This window comes from Dermochelys coriacea, chromosome 5 (genome assembly GCF_009764565.3).
Source record: "Dermochelys coriacea isolate rDerCor1 chromosome 5, rDerCor1.pri.v4, whole genome shotgun sequence".
Lineage (NCBI taxonomy): Eukaryota > Metazoa > Chordata > Testudines > Dermochelyidae > Dermochelys > Dermochelys coriacea.
This window is the reverse complement of record NC_050072.1, coordinates 79517296-79534595: the sequence shown is the minus strand read 5'-3', so window position 1 is coordinate 79534595 and position 17300 is coordinate 79517296. Positions and strand designations below refer to the sequence as shown.

Below are 17300 nucleotides of genomic sequence, written 5' to 3'. Positions count from 1 at the left end.
AAGGTTATGATACACTAGCCTTCAATTACATAACTCCCATTCAATGCTTTGGTGGCATATACAATCTTTAAAAGCTAAACAAATGCAAGGAGTGCCAATGTCCAAAAAGATTGACACTTCTACATCACCAACAAGGAAAAAAAAAAAAAGACACTCTCCCATCCACCCAAGATGCTCTTTTCTAGCAAAAATGAAGGTGTGCTGCTAGAAACTGAGTAGCCAATTTTACAACCCTGGGGAGTATCTAAACAACAACAAGAATGGCAGATTACTATCCTCTTGTGGATCCCCAATGAAGTTAATGGGGTCCATGCAAGAACAAAGCTTCACCCCTGCAGTCAATTTCAGGATTTGGGTCTAACAGTTGTCAGAGAAGCTGGTGGTTGAACCACCAAGAGAAGCCAACATTATATTACAGGGAATAACACAATAGCCCACCCAGAACTAACACCTTTAGGCCATGTCTAGACCAGAAAAAATAGGTCATGTCTTAAAAAAATTAGCTAAAATGTGTTAAATGCCAATGCAGACTAGGTGAAGCCTAATTCATGACTAGTAACATTTTTAATGTGAGTAAAATTTTAAATCCTGTCTATACTAGTGTTTAAAAAACAGGTTTTCTAACACAATTTACAGAGTGGTAGCCACATTATTTTTTCATGTTCTGTGTGTGTGTGTGTATATATCTATATGTATATCTTCTTACTGTATTTTCCACTGCATGCATCCGATGAAGAGGGCTTTAGCCCACGAAAGCTTATGCCCAAATAAATTTGTTTCTCTAAGGTGCCACAAGTACTCCTCATTTTTTTTTGCTAACACAATTTAGGCAACCAACATTTTTAGTCCATACATAGCTTTAGACAGTTGCTACTGCAGCATTAGAACTTTGATTTTGCACAAGAGCATGGATCCAATAATGGAGAACAGTTTTAGTGAATAACTTCAGAGAATACTGATATTTCTTCAAATTTAGACAGGTTTCAGAGTAGCAGCCGTGTTAGTCTGTATTCGCAAAAAGAAAAGTAGTACTTGTGGCACCTTAGAGACTAACAAATTTATTAGAGCATAAGCTTTCGTGAGCTACAGCTCACTTCATCGGATGCATTTGCAAATGCAAATGCTACAGCTCACTTCATCGGATGCATTTGCAAATGCATCCGATGAAGTGAGCTGTAGCTCACGAAAGCTTATGCTCTAATAAACTTGTTACTCTCTAAGGTGCCACAAGTACTCCTTTTCTTTTCAAATTTAGAGATCATCTTTAGTATAAAGGTTACTTGATCCTTGCTAATGCACTTTCAGTTTAAACTTGAATAAAATACTATTAAAAACATTAAGACTGAAAACCAAAACATTGCAGAATCAGAAAGTGACGAAGTTAAAACGAAACATGTAATCTTAACTGCTTCCTTGGGCATAAGTATTACCATATAGTTTAATTATAGGATAACATACTACTACTACTCATACTACGATAATATACTATTTTCCTATAACTTTGCAGCATCTAGTAAAATGAGAATTGGAGAAGCCAATGAAATTGAAACTAGTTTCACACAGTAAATTGTTATTTGTCCTGAGTAAACACATTTCAACATCTCTCTTCTACAGACTTCCAGGAGCCTTCCCTCAGCACTTTCCCAGGTGCATGTGGAATTAAGCACCTCCTGAACAGGCCTTGTTTCAGGTAAAGTGCACTTCAGTGCACTTTTTAAATATGCATCTACCTCAGCTATGCATACAAGTGCACCACTTCCTCTCAGATCATTAGGAGCTTACTGAGAAAATCCTTTTCACCACCTAACAGCCATTTTCACCATATGTCTGCAAAATCAAACCAAATTTCCATATGAAAACAGACTTGTCAATGACAGCATCAATGCCAAATTTAAACTTTCTAATCCAGACTTCAGAGTAGCAGCCATGTTAGTCTGTATTCGCAAAAAGAAAAGGAGTACTTGTGGCACCTTAGAGACTAACAAATTTATTAGAGCATAAGCTTTCGTGAGCTACAGCTCACTTAATCCAGACTGTAGAGCTGTTCAAAACCACATCGGATTGTTTATTATACGGAAAGTATTTGGCCCTTGCTATCCTAACTCAAACATCAATGAAGCATTTTTTCTCAAGCTTACCGTGAGAATTTCCATGCAGGCACAGGCCAACCCTGGAAAATTTCAACACAACAGATGAAACCTTCTAAATTCTGTTTTGGTTAATTTTAATTCTGAACTGAAATGCTTAATTATGTAAGCTTTCTAATAACTTTTGTGATGAGATCAAACTACCAGAAGGGAGTTCTAAAATCAGTGTCAGTCACCCTAACTCATCCTACTACATCTACATGCAACATAGACTCTATATTCTTAAGAATAATTTCCTGTAGTTTGTACAAAAAACCTACAAGTGCACACTTAGGACCAGATTCTGCAAACACTTATGGATAAAAAACAACTTTATTCACAGGAGCAGCCCCACTGAAATTCACTGGTCCACTTGCATGAGAAAGTTATTCACCTGAGTAAGTACTCCAGGATTAAGCCTTTTTAAAAAAATTCACACTTCCAAGGCACAGACTATTTCATCTGCCAACATAAATTTATAGAATTTAATCCAAAATTATGTTTAAAGTCCTCCAACACTTAATTGCCGTACATAATGTTTTCTAAATATATAATTAGTTCAAATTTTCAGAAATCACACACATTTATTCTATCCTATGCAGCCCTTTGTACAGAAAAAAATTGTCAGTAAACTATATAATGAAAGAAAGTTTATTTAAACACTGTGAGGTCTGTCAAGAGAAGAAAGCTGCAACAGTTTAACTAAAAGAGTGATTTTACACTGATTTAGGTAAACTTGTGCAAATCCCTTTGTGGACATGGTTTAAGCTAAACTAAAATAACAAATTCCTAATCACTTTAAACTGAACAGGTTTAAAGCCAAAACAGGCGTGCACACAGACTTTTGCATTAGTTTAAAAATCTCATTTTTATAGTTAAATCATTGCAACGTTCTCATGTAAATGTCTAAAGTTAAAACTTAGAAATTCAGAGATCTACCAAAGCCAAACTTTAGTATCCCAATTTGTCATGCCTAACTTTTTCCTTTTTAACATAGTATTTTCTGATCATCAATGATACATTGTCTCCTCTGAATTCTTTAATTGTGGCAGCACAGGTCAAAGTTAAAACAACATTAAAGGCCAGCTCCACCACCCCTTTTACTCTACACAGTCCTATATCTGAAATATCAGAAGCAACATAAAAACTAGGATCCCAATACACCAAAGCCAACCATTTTCTCTAATGTCAGAAAAGGCACCTCTCTCTCAAACAGGTTATAATGTCTAATGCTGAGTGAAAGTTAATGCTGAGTTAGCCAATACTACATAATGATGCTCTATTTTCCTACAATGGTCACTGTACTACCAGTGTCATTACACAGCAAAGCAAATTAAAGTGTCTAGAACATCACATTAAAAAACTCTGCTTAAAAAAACCCCAAACTTGCAAAAATCAAACACTCAGGTTAGGAAGTGTAAAATGGGAATATTACCAGCTTCTACAGTACTTTTTTCACAAGTATGTTGGGAAGAGACAATCATTACTGTCTGAAATTCTGATACTATGATGAGCATCACAGAGAAGTCCACAAGGAAATTAATAATTCTGTGTTCCGTGTAGGGTTTGGATGGTGTGAGTTAAATACAACATGGGGCCACACACTTAATTGTGATGACAAAATAATACATTTCTACCCATTCAGTGAACACTGGCTATCCTGCGTACTGAATGAACTGTGTAGATCCTATGGGGAAAAAATAGCACGTGATCACATAATCAGAGATTTTACCATCATGAATATGAACAAGAGGACCAAAACTTAAAAGTTGCATGGGAAACCTTAATGTTGGCTTTCCCAGCTTTTGAGTGCTTGACTTTGCAACCTTGCTGTTCTTTGAATGTAGAGTGTCTGACATTTTGTTTTTCAGTAATTCCTACATTTTTGGGAAGCAATCTGAAAAAAATCCCATTAGTGAATTTATACAGGCCCCTCACATGGATCATCAGTAGTGATGGTACCTTGACAGGCCTCTAACAGTTAAGCTAACAGTACAGTTGAAGGGTATTATGCTCTATGAGGACCAGCCTCTAGGAGATGAGACACTTACTGTGTTTTACTGCTACTTACTGTCAGCAGAAAAATACTGGGACTCAAACTCTGGGTTCTACAGTAGACCCTCAAAAGATATGAACACCAGATATGAACAGACTGACAGGTGAACCAGACACCATGTGAAACTGGAAGTAACCAATCAGGCAGTAGCAGAGACCAAAAAAAAAAAAAAAAAAAAAAGGCAAATATTGTACTGTGCCTATATTCCATACCCAAACCCCCACACGTAAGGTACCCACATACAGCCAGGAAGTGAAGATGCTGAGATTCACAGGCAAAGCTGTGAGCCCTTGCTGCCAGCCCAAGGCAGCTGGAGCAGGAGCTGCGCTACTTTCCTGTAAACCATGGGTTCTGTTTTCACATACACACCCCGCCTCCGGCTGGGGAGGGGTGCAGCGCTGTTCTCACACACACACACACACACACACACACACACACACACACACCAGGAGGGAGACGTGTTGTTTTCACCACCATCACCTCAGCCCAGCCTGGAGGGGGACACAAGCTTGCCCAGGCCTGGGAAAGAAGCTGCCTGCAAGGAAGCTGCCTAGCTGGAGTGTGAACTGCTGGAGCCGGAACTGCATTTTGTTCAGAGTTACGAACAACCTCCTTTCCCAGGGTGTACATAATTCTGAAATTCTACTGTATTCCAGATTCAGACAGGGAGTTCTCTAATAGTTACAGACCCTTCTGTTCCCATTCCAACAGCCTGTCCCTCTCCTAAACATGTTCCCACTGCACCTTTGTCCCCAGCATTGATGGCAAAGGACAGAGTCTCCCTCCTCTCAATTCCAGTGCCCAGTGCCCCAAAGTTCCCCAACACCCTGGAAGCAGTTGCAGAAAACAACTTGCTCAGTTCTAGAACCCTGGACTGGGACATGCTCAATGTATATTGGATCTTTAGAGATTTAACTGCCAAACTCTAAGAAGCCTCTACTAAGCACATACAAGTAGAAATATTCTTTAAACTCATCCAAATGTGGGAGGATTTTCATGGACCAGTAAAAGGCACCTCCTAAATCTGGGCTTTTTCATGTCAAGTTTCCAGTCCCTGCTTCAAAGCAGGGAGGTGCTAGAACTTCTCAATAAAACAGATGAGAGGTTCTGGGTTTTTTTAAACTGTGATAGAACCATGTACTTTTCCCTCACCTCACTCTCAGAGATAGCTCAATTTGATTTTGCTGAAATTTCAAAAATCAGCCAGACACCTGGCATGGAAAGTTTAAGTCCAAACAGACAAAGCAACTGAAAACAGGCACTGACAATGGAAAGTGTTAGGCAATCTTAACTACAGGCATTGCTGCTCTGCCTACAATGAAAGGACCAGCAGAAAAAATGTGACTGATACACAAAATTACAGGAAAAAAAGCTGACAGAGTGAACTTCAAGTGAACTATAATTATCAGTTTCTGATGATGTCAAACAAGCAGCATGAAAATCAAATGGATCTTGACGTTATAGGAATCTCCAAGTTCAGGGTGGATTTGATTTAAATCACACTGATTTAAATCATGAATTAAATCACTAGTTAAGAAGACTCAATTTAATCATGGATTTCTATACAAAAGTGCATTCTTGTTGGTTGTTATAACCTTAATACATATTCCTCAAAGCTCAGAGATAGATGCAAGTTTCATTTTTAGAAGTTACACACTAAACTTTTTTGAAGCGATTTATTTTGAAAACTTTTCAGATTAGTTTTACAGCTATATTAGAAAATGAAAGATTGGTTATTTCATTTACCAAAAATAATTGAATCAGACAGTTCATCTTCCAAAGACTTCATAAATATCTCCAATTCAACAGGTTAATCATAAATATTTGGAGGATTTTCTTGCCATGCTGCATTAGGAGAAGATCATCACCAGACAGACATTTAAATTGTTTTATTTAACTAAAACAAAAACATTATGTAGTCTGGATTTTTTTCTTCAACAGCAAACATACAATATTTTAACAAAACAAGCACATGAATTTTTGAATTTAGTTAAATACTCAAGTGTCTTAAAATCAGGTACTTTTTTTTAAAATTGTTTTCAACTAAAATAGTTTAAACGAAATATTTTTTAAAAAAATTAAAATCAACTATGTCAGCCAGATCAACATGAGAAACTTAAAATATTGGCTTCTGCAGCTAACTCAGTCGTCTTCATCTTCATTTTCCAGTTTGTTCATAATCTGGAAAAGAAAAACAAGCTTTCCTGCTTTTTCAGGTCCCAAACGATTTCTCAATTTGGAATGAATTAATCCAAAGGAAGAAAATATTCTTTCTACACCAGCAGAAGAAGCTACTGCTGTTAAAAGTGAGATTATCACTTCAACAGTCTCTGAATCCAAGTGCTTAAGTGACTTCTACCAGTTTAGTGGTGACTTTCTTTAAAACAGCAGCAAATATATATTTCTTGAATGGTTCTTATTCCCAAACTGGGTCTCTTTTGCGGCCTGCTGCCATTATAGGTTTTTCCTTCTAGTGAAAAAATGGTACGATAGATCTCAAATCAATGAAGGCTACACTCAGAAATACCTCAAGACTTCTGGAATATGCTGCTCAAACAGTTTCACTTTTGTTTCTACTATCTGTCCCTCCCTTCTCACATTTATCTCCAAACTTCTTCTTCTCCTACTTGTCCAGATTTATTCCACCCCCAACAATCTTCTATTCATTGAACTTTTTGAAACTTTGCACTTTTAGAGAGAGATAAGGGATTGACTCTGTGTACACAAATTTGCAGAGGGACCAAGGGTTGAGGTCTGTTATTTCTTACCTCTATATATTATTTATTTAAAACCATTTTTGCTGTTAACACGCATGTTATCTCTAGAGACACAAATCCACAGTTTGAGAACTGCAAAACTAAGCATCTCTGATTGCATCTTCTAGACTGAGCACTGAGTCCCATTGGGCACATAGAAAGATTAACCTAAATAATCTATACAGAAGCCCCTGAAACCCCATAAAATTGGGTCCCTAATCCATGAACTATTGGAACTCATTTACAAAACTATTCTTAAACATTACATGAATATACTTCTCATACTATAGAATTAGAATTTATAATCCCTATTCCATGTTGAAATATCTTTGTGCTATAATGTATCTTTAGATAGGTTTTTTCCTCAAACAGCATTTTATCAAAAAAATCTGATTTAAATAAAAAATTCCTATTTTTTTATTTTTTTAAAATCACTGATTTTTATCCACCCCATCCAAGATGCATCTTCAGTCATAGCTTATCTATTTTAATTACGTATATGCCACCAACAGCACCAATTCCTTTGCTGAACATCCCAACTGCTATCACAGACTTCCACTCTTGCAACTCTAACCCCAGACCTTGAAATACTCAAACCACTTCTCTGTTATAACCTATTTGCAGTAGCTCCTACATTTAAACTTTTTTATATTAAAAGATTATGGAAAATAAGCCTAATTAACTTTAGTAAAACTGTAAAATGTAAAAGGAATCACTGGCACCAAATAAGCAAACCAGAATCCTGCTTTATTTTAGCCAATTAGTCACTCAACGTATGAGAACCTTCTGAACATTCCATTTCAAATGAACCCAGCATTACTGATGAGTGACTGGTCCTCTGCTGTTGAAGTCAACTGAAATCTTTCCACTGATTTCAGCAGGTTTTCGATCAGGCCCTAAGACAAGCGCACAAGTTCTTTACTGAATCAGGGCCTAATACAGTTTTCTCGCCTTCTCTTTCTAAAGTGTTAAGAACTTTATATTAAACTGAATTACAATAGTAAAAGTGAACTAAGCCTTTTTTTTTTTTTTTTTTTTTTACTAACATTGCCAATGTAAACTCAAAGGACAAAATCCTGATCCCACTGAAAACAAAGGGAATTTTGCCACTGGCTTCAATAGGATCAGGTTTTCACCCAGAATAGACTATAAGGTGGATAGAAAGTTGGCGAGATTGCTCAACAGGTAGTGATCAATGGCTCCATGTCTAGTTGGCAGCCAGTATCAAGTGGCATGCCCCAAGGGTCGGTCCTCGGGCTGGTTTTGTTCAATATCTTCATAAATGATCTGGAGGATGGTGTGGATTGTACCCTCAGCAAGTTTGCAGATGACACTAAACAGGGAGGAGAGGTAGATACGCTAGAGGATAGGGATAGGATACAGAGGGTCCTAGACAAATTAGAGGATTGGGCCAAAAGAAATCTGATGAGGTTCAACAAGGACAAGTGCAGAGTCCTGCACTTAGGACGGAAGAATCCCATGCACCGCTACAGACTAGGGACCCAATGGCTCGGCAGCAGTTCTGCAGAAAAAGACCTAAGGGGTACAGTGGACGAGAAGCTGGATATGAGTCAACAGTGTGCCCTTGTTGCCAAGAAGGCCAATGGCATTTTGGGATGTATAAGTAAGGGCATTGCCAGCAGATCATGGGACGTAATCGTTCCCCTCTATTCGACATTGGTGAGGCCTCATCTGGAGTACTGTGTCCAGTTTTGGGCCCCACACTACAAGGATGAGGAAAAATTGGAAAGAGTCCAGCGGAGGGCAACAAAAATGATTAGGGGACTGGAACACATGACTTATGAGGAGAGGCTGAGGGAACTGGGCTTGTTTAGTCTGCAGAAGAGAAGAATGAGGGGGGATTTGATAGCTGCTTTCAACTACCTGAAAGGGGGTTCCAAAGAGGATGGATCTAGACTGTGCTCAGTGGTAGCAGATGACAGAACGAGGAGTAATGGTCTCAAGTTGCAGATGGGAGGTTTAGGTTGGATATTAGGAAAAACTTTTTCACTAGGAGGGTGGTGAAACACTGGAATGTGTTACCTAGGGAGGTGGTGGAATCTCCTTCCTTAGAAGTTTTTAAGGTCAGGCTTGACAAAGCCCTGGCTGCGATGATTTAGTTGGGGATTGGTCCTGCTTTGAGCAGGGGGTTGGACTAGATGACCTCCTGAGGTCCCTTCCAACCCTGATATTCTATGATTCTATGAATGTCCACTGATTTTAAAGGAAAAACAAACTTTGAGCTGAAAAAAACCCGTTACAACTTTGTACATTTCCTCTATATTTGAGACTAATTAAACAGAAATTAAACCTTGTCATAAATTACATCCCTTTTTCTTGATGAACAAAAAAATTCAACTGCAACCTAAACAGCTCAGAACTAGAGACTGAAAGTTTTTTAAGTCCAAAAGGGTATCACAAGTTACATTTTAAAAAATGATAGCTAAGGTATTTGTGCAAGTTAAAACTTACAAAAAAAGCTTAGGAAGACAGACTTAATGTTTACCCTACCTTGTTTTTACTTCATCTGTTTATGAATTCTTTTATGTTTATTAGCATTATTTATCGTTATACCATACCTGTAAGTCAAAGTTGTATTATTTATTATCAGACGCCAGAGATGGACAGATCTTAACCTATCAAGTCTGGAAACAAATTATATATATATATATATATATATATATTACAAAATATGCATCCGATGAAGTGAGCTGTAGCTCACGAAAGCTTATGCTCTAATAAATTTGTTAGTCTCTAAGGTGTCACAAGTACTCCTTTTTACTCTCTACTGTGATACACGAGTTTCTAACCAGATCATCAGCTATCAGACCTCAGAACTGCCAAAGGCCCAAGGATAGAATATTTCCAGAACTTGAACCAGAGTAGTTGAATGAGAAAATCTTACATTTGAAGGGAAAGGAAAAGGCGATTTTGCGGCAGATCATTAAAACCAAAAACTTATACCTATTTGAAAGCTATTCAGAATATTAGTGACAAATAAGAATGTTTAGTGGTCAGCAATTTTGTTTAGTGGTCAGTGGTCAGCAATTTTTCATATTGGGTGAAATCTGATGTGGATATCCTCAATATATTTGAAAATCAATAATGGCATGGGGTGAAAAAAGTTTTATCATTTCAGCTTGTCGGCATCTTCATGTGTGACAGCACCATGATTCAGTTATTAAGGTCACCAAATGAGTACCCCATCACATGTTCTGTCATTTTTAAGTGTTTTATACAATTATTTAAAAAGCTATAAAAAGAAAAGGAGTACTTGTGGCACCTTAGAGACTAACAAATTTATTAGAGCATAAGCTTTCGTGAGCTACAGCTCACTTCATGAAAGCTTATGCTCTAATAAATTTGTTAGTCTCTAAGGTGCCACAAGTACTCCTTTTCTTTTTGCGAATACAGACTAACACGGCTGCTACTCTGAAACCTTAAAAAGCTATTGGTATCAAAAAATACTTCATATCCTTCCACAAGAAAAAGTTAAGCTGTCTTCATTAACACAAGTTCACTGCACAGCCCTCAAAGGAAAATTTGAACTACCAGCTTAAAAAAAACCACTAAGTTACTTTTTCATATATAATGTTTTGATTTTATGAAGCTATATTTATTAACCTAAAAGACCAGGAAACAAGTGCCTTATACCAAGGACAGAGTGCATTCCATGACTGCAAAGCTACAAAATTTGCTACAGAATCTGTCTGTTCCTGAAGCTGTATAGCAGATTCTAAACTTTCATTTAAAAAATTACTCTAACCCTTGCAGTCTTACAAATATGAACCACATGAAAACTGTTTCATAGTTGTCTTCCTAAGCCTGCAGACAGCCTGAAGCAATAGCTCTGAAAGATGTGAATTGCAATCAATCACCGCCAGCTTCTGATTAAATTCTCTCCTTTTTCGCCCAAATGTGGAACCCCCCCCCCCCCATCACTCCCCATTTACATTGGTTTGAGGCTCAACAAGTGAAAATCTGTGAAATACAGCAGCTGCATAAAACTGAAAGGCTTCAAATGTTGGAAGTAGAACTGATGGACAAAGGTTAGTAGGCAAACAGTAGGAGAGGCGGTCACTGGTGCATGAAAAAAGCAGCTGTGTTGCATGAATCTAACTACCACACTCAGTATGTGAATTTTCCAACACAGTTACAATGTTTAAATATCCTCCCTGCAACCGATGCCATAAAGCTCACTGTGCTATCATCAACTGATGTGCAGGTTCATGTAAAGACAATTCTCTGACCCATTATTCATCTGCTTTTATAAAGCTTCCTTTTGTTTCTATTCCTTTACAATGACGGCTATCTCCTAAACATAGGGCAGTAAAAGAACACTAGCAGTATCAGTGGCTAAATGCACGTGTGTGGTTTGTTTTTTTTTCTAATGGTACAATACTGAAGATGGATATTTATATACATCAAATAGCAGCTAGATCTGGAAAGTATCTACAGTAGAACCTCTGACTTACGAACACCATGGAAATGAAGGTTGTGCATAACTTTGAACAAAACATTATGGTTGTTCTTTCAAAAGTTTACAACTGAACATTGACTTAATACAGCTTTGAAACTTTACTATGTATAAGAAAAGTGCTGCTTTTAACCATCTTAATTTAAATGAAACAAGCACAGTAAGTTTCCTTGCCTTGTCAAATTTTTTTTTTTTAAATTTCCCTTTTTTTAGTAGTTTACATTTAACACAGTACTGTACTTGCTTTTTGGGAGGGGGGGAAGATACATCTCTGCTGCTGCCTGATTGCATATTTCCAGTTCCAAATAAGGTGTGTGATTGACTGGTTAATTCATAACTGGTGTTCGTAACTCTGAGGTTCTACTGTACTTTGTATTGAAGATGACTGCCATTACCCACTGGTAACTATGCTGCTACATCTCAATTTCTTGAATTATAAATTTTAATATTCTCAAGATATACAATTTAAGAACATGCATATAGTGGCATCCTTTTTAAAAATACCCAGTAAAGGAATAAGTTTGCAAAAAAAATGTGTAATTATAGTTAAGACTTGTTTAAAAACAATATTTCTATATATAAAGAGATAAAATGCTGTTAATCTACCTACTTAACTATTTTACCAGGTCAGACGAACAGATTTTATGCACATCAAAATTATTCAATACCTGTTAAAGGTTTTTTTTGTGCAAAATAGTTATCCATTTACTTTTTGGATACCAATACACTATTACATCTACCATTATAAAGATTCAAAGCAGATGAGCCAAAAATATCTGGCTCATCTGTGTTTTTGAGTACTCAGCTCACAGTATTTTACTATTCACTATTAAAGCATTTGTCAATTGATTGGATGCTGAACTGAAGGTGTAAAGCATTTTGAGCTTCTGTAACAAACAGGAACTAAGATTGACAACTATATTGCAATAGAGATTGGGGTTTTTATTTTCCAGATGAGGAAACAGAGGCACTGAAGCTGGCTTAGACCAATGTAGAACCCATATATTCTGTCTACTAGCTCTGTACTTTAAACCACAAGCCCATCTTTCCAAACTACTTTCTTACTATCCTATTTCCACAGAGCTAAGATTTAATAGAGCCATTCATTTTTAACTGAAGGAGAAAATATGAATAGATGTTTACTTAGGCTACCAATCCATTTACACACATGCTACAAAAATAAACATGTGACAATTAGCTGAATATTTGCCTCAATTTTTCACATTTAATAATCTGGGGAAAGACAACTGCATACATCACTAAAATCAGAAGTAAATCAATAACAAAATGTGAAAGATACACAAATATACACCTTAGACTGAATGAATTATAGATTGAGAGGTGCAATGACGACACTGTTGCTTGTTCTTGTAGTATAGATTTGTGGTTTCCCAACAATCTAACTATTAACATGCAAGACTCCCAGATTCATTGCAAACCGAGTTCCATCATGTCAATTTTGTTCTTCACATGCTTTGTGGTCACTCTTATAACTGCAATAGTAACTTTGTATCCCATTTCAAAATAACAGTTTAAAAAATAAAAATCAAAGTTAAGTGATAAGAAACATTTTTTTTTTTTAAAGAAGTGCTTTAAGTGGAAATGAACTACACTGTGCTACAACTTTTTTCATTAAACGCTACAGCTACCCTGCTAGAGGCAGACATTTAAAATTATTAAACACCATTTTGCAACTGATCAGTATACTGTTCTTTAGCATAATTATTTCTGTAATTTGATACCTCTGGAAAATTTAGTAGGCAATAACTACCTCCACTTCGCTCTTCAACCTGGATGATCTACCCTTAAAACACCTGGGTCCTAATAAAACACATAATAATTCTGTGTGGCTCAAGACTTAAGATTTTTTTTAAACCAGGATATGGTTCTGCAAAACAAATTTTGGGCTTTTTTTTTTTTTGAAGAAATACAAATAAAACACTCTGACCCCAGAACACCTAGATATTACAAGTTGGTTACAAATATCCCCTGAGGTTACTTAATCCAGCTATTTTCTAAAAATAAAGATGGATATTGCAACAATCCTATGTTTACAAATGCAAGCCTCCCCAATATGCACTTAAGAATTTATGTTTTGGTATCTTGTACTGGCAAGATTAGAGAAAAACACTACCATATTACTCCTGCCAAAAGTTATTATGGGACAATCTAAGAAATAGTGAAATATGATCACAATGAGTCAAATTAGTATTGTAGCAAGCAGATAATTGGACCGGCAAGAGGGCCTTTTTCCAAAGGTAAGTTTATTTTGTGGGAGAAGTGTTAAGTTGTAATCAAAAACCTGACCTGCAATTCTTCAGGATCAAGCAGATAAGTAGAAACTTGACTGCCCATCCATGTTTTCATCTTGGTCCAGCCCTAAAAATATTGACTCCCAAGACAAATATTTTTTAACATAGAACTCAAAGCATTAACATGGTACACGAGATCGGATTTATTCTGCTTTCTTATTCTTAAATGACCCAGCTAGCGTCATTTAAAAAGGTGGTCACTTTGAAATTATAGGTTTAAAAAAAAAAAATCAGTGAATTTAAAAAAAAAAAACAACAAGTTCACAGAACCCCTGTTTACTAAAGTTAATGGGGACTTTTTAAAACATCAACACTAGCTCACTTGGACTCATTTTACTGTATACTCAACAACCTAATATAATGTAATTAACACAGTTCTACAGACAGAAAATATTAACCTATTTCCACAAAAACAGATCATTTCTTGAATATTATTCGTTATCAGTAGTATGCAATGAATGATTAAAGTCTTGAAAGGAAAAGTAAGTCAGTAATGTTTCTCTAGCAGTAATAATAAACAGAATGGAGTTAGAGGATTTAGAATGACTTTTGCACCAAACAGTAAACAAAGCAAAAGAAGTACTGAGGTCTGACCACTCGATCACCTTATTACACCAAGCTGCGAAGGGCTACGCACAACACACGGCAGTGCCAGCAACAATAGCGAAATACTCCCCCCAGAGTTTTAAATCTGGATTCTGGTCTGTTGAGCCGCGTCCCTTCATGGATGAGATTAGACTCCCCGATTGCCTCCTGGCTCGGGGAGTCAAGCCGAGATTCCCCCCTCACACACATGCCTCTTCCACGAGGACAGAGCTGTCTCTGTGTCATTTCCACCCTCGTGTAAAAAGAGCACTCGGGCACACAAAACACAGCCGCAGCAACACGCTGGGGGTGCTCGTTGAGTCACAACCAGACGATCATCATCCCTCCCACCCAAGAACACAGCCAACCTCCCAGCGCCCGCATACGCACGCCCCCCAGCCACACAATACACGCTCTCCACCCGGCCCCAGCTACCTCCTCGCCCGCAGCCTCCACCCGCCCTACCGAGGCGCTGCCCACGCCGAGCTGGTCTCCAAGCAAGCGCCCCACGTCACAGACACCGGGCGACCGCAGCCCGCCGCTCGTTGCTTAGCCCACACGCCCGGCTCCCGTGCGCACACAGAACCTGCGACCCCCGCGGCCCCGGACACCCCCGCCGCCGCCTGGCTCTGAGCCGGGCAGGCGGGAGCGGCGCTGGCCTGGGGCGGCCGGCATGCGAGTCACACCCCGGGGCAGAGGGGCAGTTACCTCCCGGGCACTTGGGGCAGGAGACGCCGCCGCTGCCGGAGAGATGCCGGTTCTGTAGGCGCCGCTCCCAGGCGCCGAGAGCGGGCTGGGGCAGTCCGGACGGCGGCGAGTGCCCCCAGCGCGCTGACCCCTTCGGATCCTGCCCGGCCGCCCTCCCCGCCTGCGGTGCGAGCGGAAAAAATGGGGTCAGAGGGGGAGGGCGCAGCCCGAGAGGGGTTCCGAGTCAGAGGGAAACGGCGGCGGAAACCGCCCCGGCTGTAGCGGCGGCGGCGGCGACACACACACACACACACACAGCGCACGCCCCTTCCCGCTCCGCCCCGCCCCCCCAGCCACAGCAGGCGGGGCTAACCGGGACGCGGACCCCAGGGCAGGAGCATGCCGAAGGAGAGGAGGGCACGGGGAGAAGGAAAGGAAAAGGGCGGGAGCACATGAGGCCACACGCGCAGGTGGGCGGGCCCTGAGTGACACGAGGAAGGAGGGAAAATGTGATTGGAGAAAGGAGGGAACCCTAGACGGTCTCAGGAGCCTCCCCTTTTCCAAGACTCCCTTTTCTACTGGAGAGCGACAGGCCTCTCAGCCAATCAGCGCAGAGACCGGTGGAATTGGGAACGAGCCAATAAGAAGCGTTGGGTGACTCGCGAGATCGCAGACTTAACCGCTTCAATAAAACGCGGGGTCTGTCCTGGAAGCGGCTCCGGGGCAGCGGCTCCCCCCGGGACCTTGGAGCCGCCGCCGCCGCCGCCCACGCCTTGCGAAGGAGCGTCTTTGCTGGGGGCGTCGTTCCCGTCAGCGCAGGCAGCTCTCTCCTAGCGCTGCCGGGAGCCGCGGGCACCCGCGTCCCGGCACCTCCTGTAGGAGGCTCGCAGCTGTCCCGTGAAAAACCTGCAGTTCCCGCCGGTGGGTTGCGAAGATCAGTTTGGAAAATAAGAGGCGCCATTGGGGTGCGGAAGGAAGAACCGCCATGTTGGGTCTGCCCAATGCTCCTCCAGCTCCGTAGCCGCTTTTTGACTGGGGTCGGGGTCTGATGCCTCTCAGGGAGAACTGAACAGGGCAATTCGCAAGTGAGCCATCCCCTGTCATCGAGTCCCCGCTTCTGGTAGTCCGGTTTAGGGCATCCAGGGGCATGGGATCGTTTCTCTGACCATCTTGGCTATTAGCTATTGATGGACCTATTCTCCATGAATTTACCTAAGCCTTTTTTTGAACCCAAGTTAGACTTTTTTGGTCTTCACACCGTTTCCTGGCCACCAGTTCCACAGGTTGACTGTGTGTTGTGTGAAGTACTTCCTTGTGTTGATTTAATCTGCTATTAACTTCATTCTGTGACCCCCTGTGTTATGTGACAGTATAAGTAATACGTCCCTATCCACTTTCTCCATACTGCTAATGATTTTATAGAGCTCTGTTATATCCCCCTTAGTCATCTTTTCTAAATTGAACAATGCAAAGTCTTTTTAATCTTTCCTCCAAAGGCAGTTGTTTCATTCCCCCCCCCCCATCATTTTAGTTGCCCCTCTCTGTTCTCTTTCCAATTCTATCGTAATTTTTTTGAGATAGGTGATCAGAATTGCACATAGTATTCAAGGTGTGGGTATACCATCGATTTATATAATGCATGATATTTTCAGTATTATCTATCCCTTTCCTAATGATTCCTAACACATAAGTTGTTTAATGCTGCTGCACATTGAGCAGAGGTTTTCAGAGAACTAGCCACACTAACTTCAAGATCTCCTTTTTTGAGTGGGAACACTGAATTTTGGCCCCTTCATGTATTGAGGATTGTTTTCCAATGTGCATTACTTTGCATTTATCCACATTGAATTTCATCTGCCATTTTGTTGCTAGTCACCTAGTTGTGTAAGCTCCCTTTTTTGTAAGTCTTCATGGTCCATTTTGGACTTAATGATCTTAAATAATTTTGTATTGTTTGTAGACTTTGCCACCTCACTGTTTTTCCCCCTTTTTCAGATAGTTTATGAATATGTTGAACAACACCAGTCGCAGGGCAGATTCTTGAGGGGCTCTTTTATTTGTCTCTTCATTGTGAAAACTGACCATTTATTTCTACCCTTTGTTTCCCTTTTTTTTTTTTTTAAACCATTTTCTGATGCATGAAAGGACCTTCCCTCTTCTGCCATGTTTGCTTATTTTGCTTAAGAGCCTTTAGAGAGGGACTTTGTTAGAGGCTTTCAGAAAATCCACATACACTATAGTCATTGGATCACCCTTGTCCACAAATTTGTTGAGCCCCTCAAAGCATTCTAATACATAGAT

General features: G+C 39.7%; 1 protein-coding gene across 15 annotated transcripts in view; it reads right to left on the bottom strand.

Annotated features, from left to right (window-relative positions):
- CSNK1G3 (casein kinase 1 gamma 3) overlaps nucleotides 1-15344 on the bottom strand; it is a 169281-nt gene extending 153937 nt beyond the window's left edge. For 4 of the 15 annotated variants that reach the window (XM_043514310.1, XM_038402263.2, XM_043514311.1 and 1 more), the window contains exon 1: nucleotides 15021-15331. The gene's annotated coding sequence lies outside the window, so the exon portion shown is untranslated. Of the gene's footprint in view, nucleotides 1-15020 lie in introns of all 15 variants that reach the window. The other 11 variants (XM_038402254.2, XM_043514313.1, XM_043514315.1 and 8 more) reach the window with 6 other exon arrangements.
- Between the last annotated feature and the right edge of the window lie 1956 nt (nucleotides 15345-17300).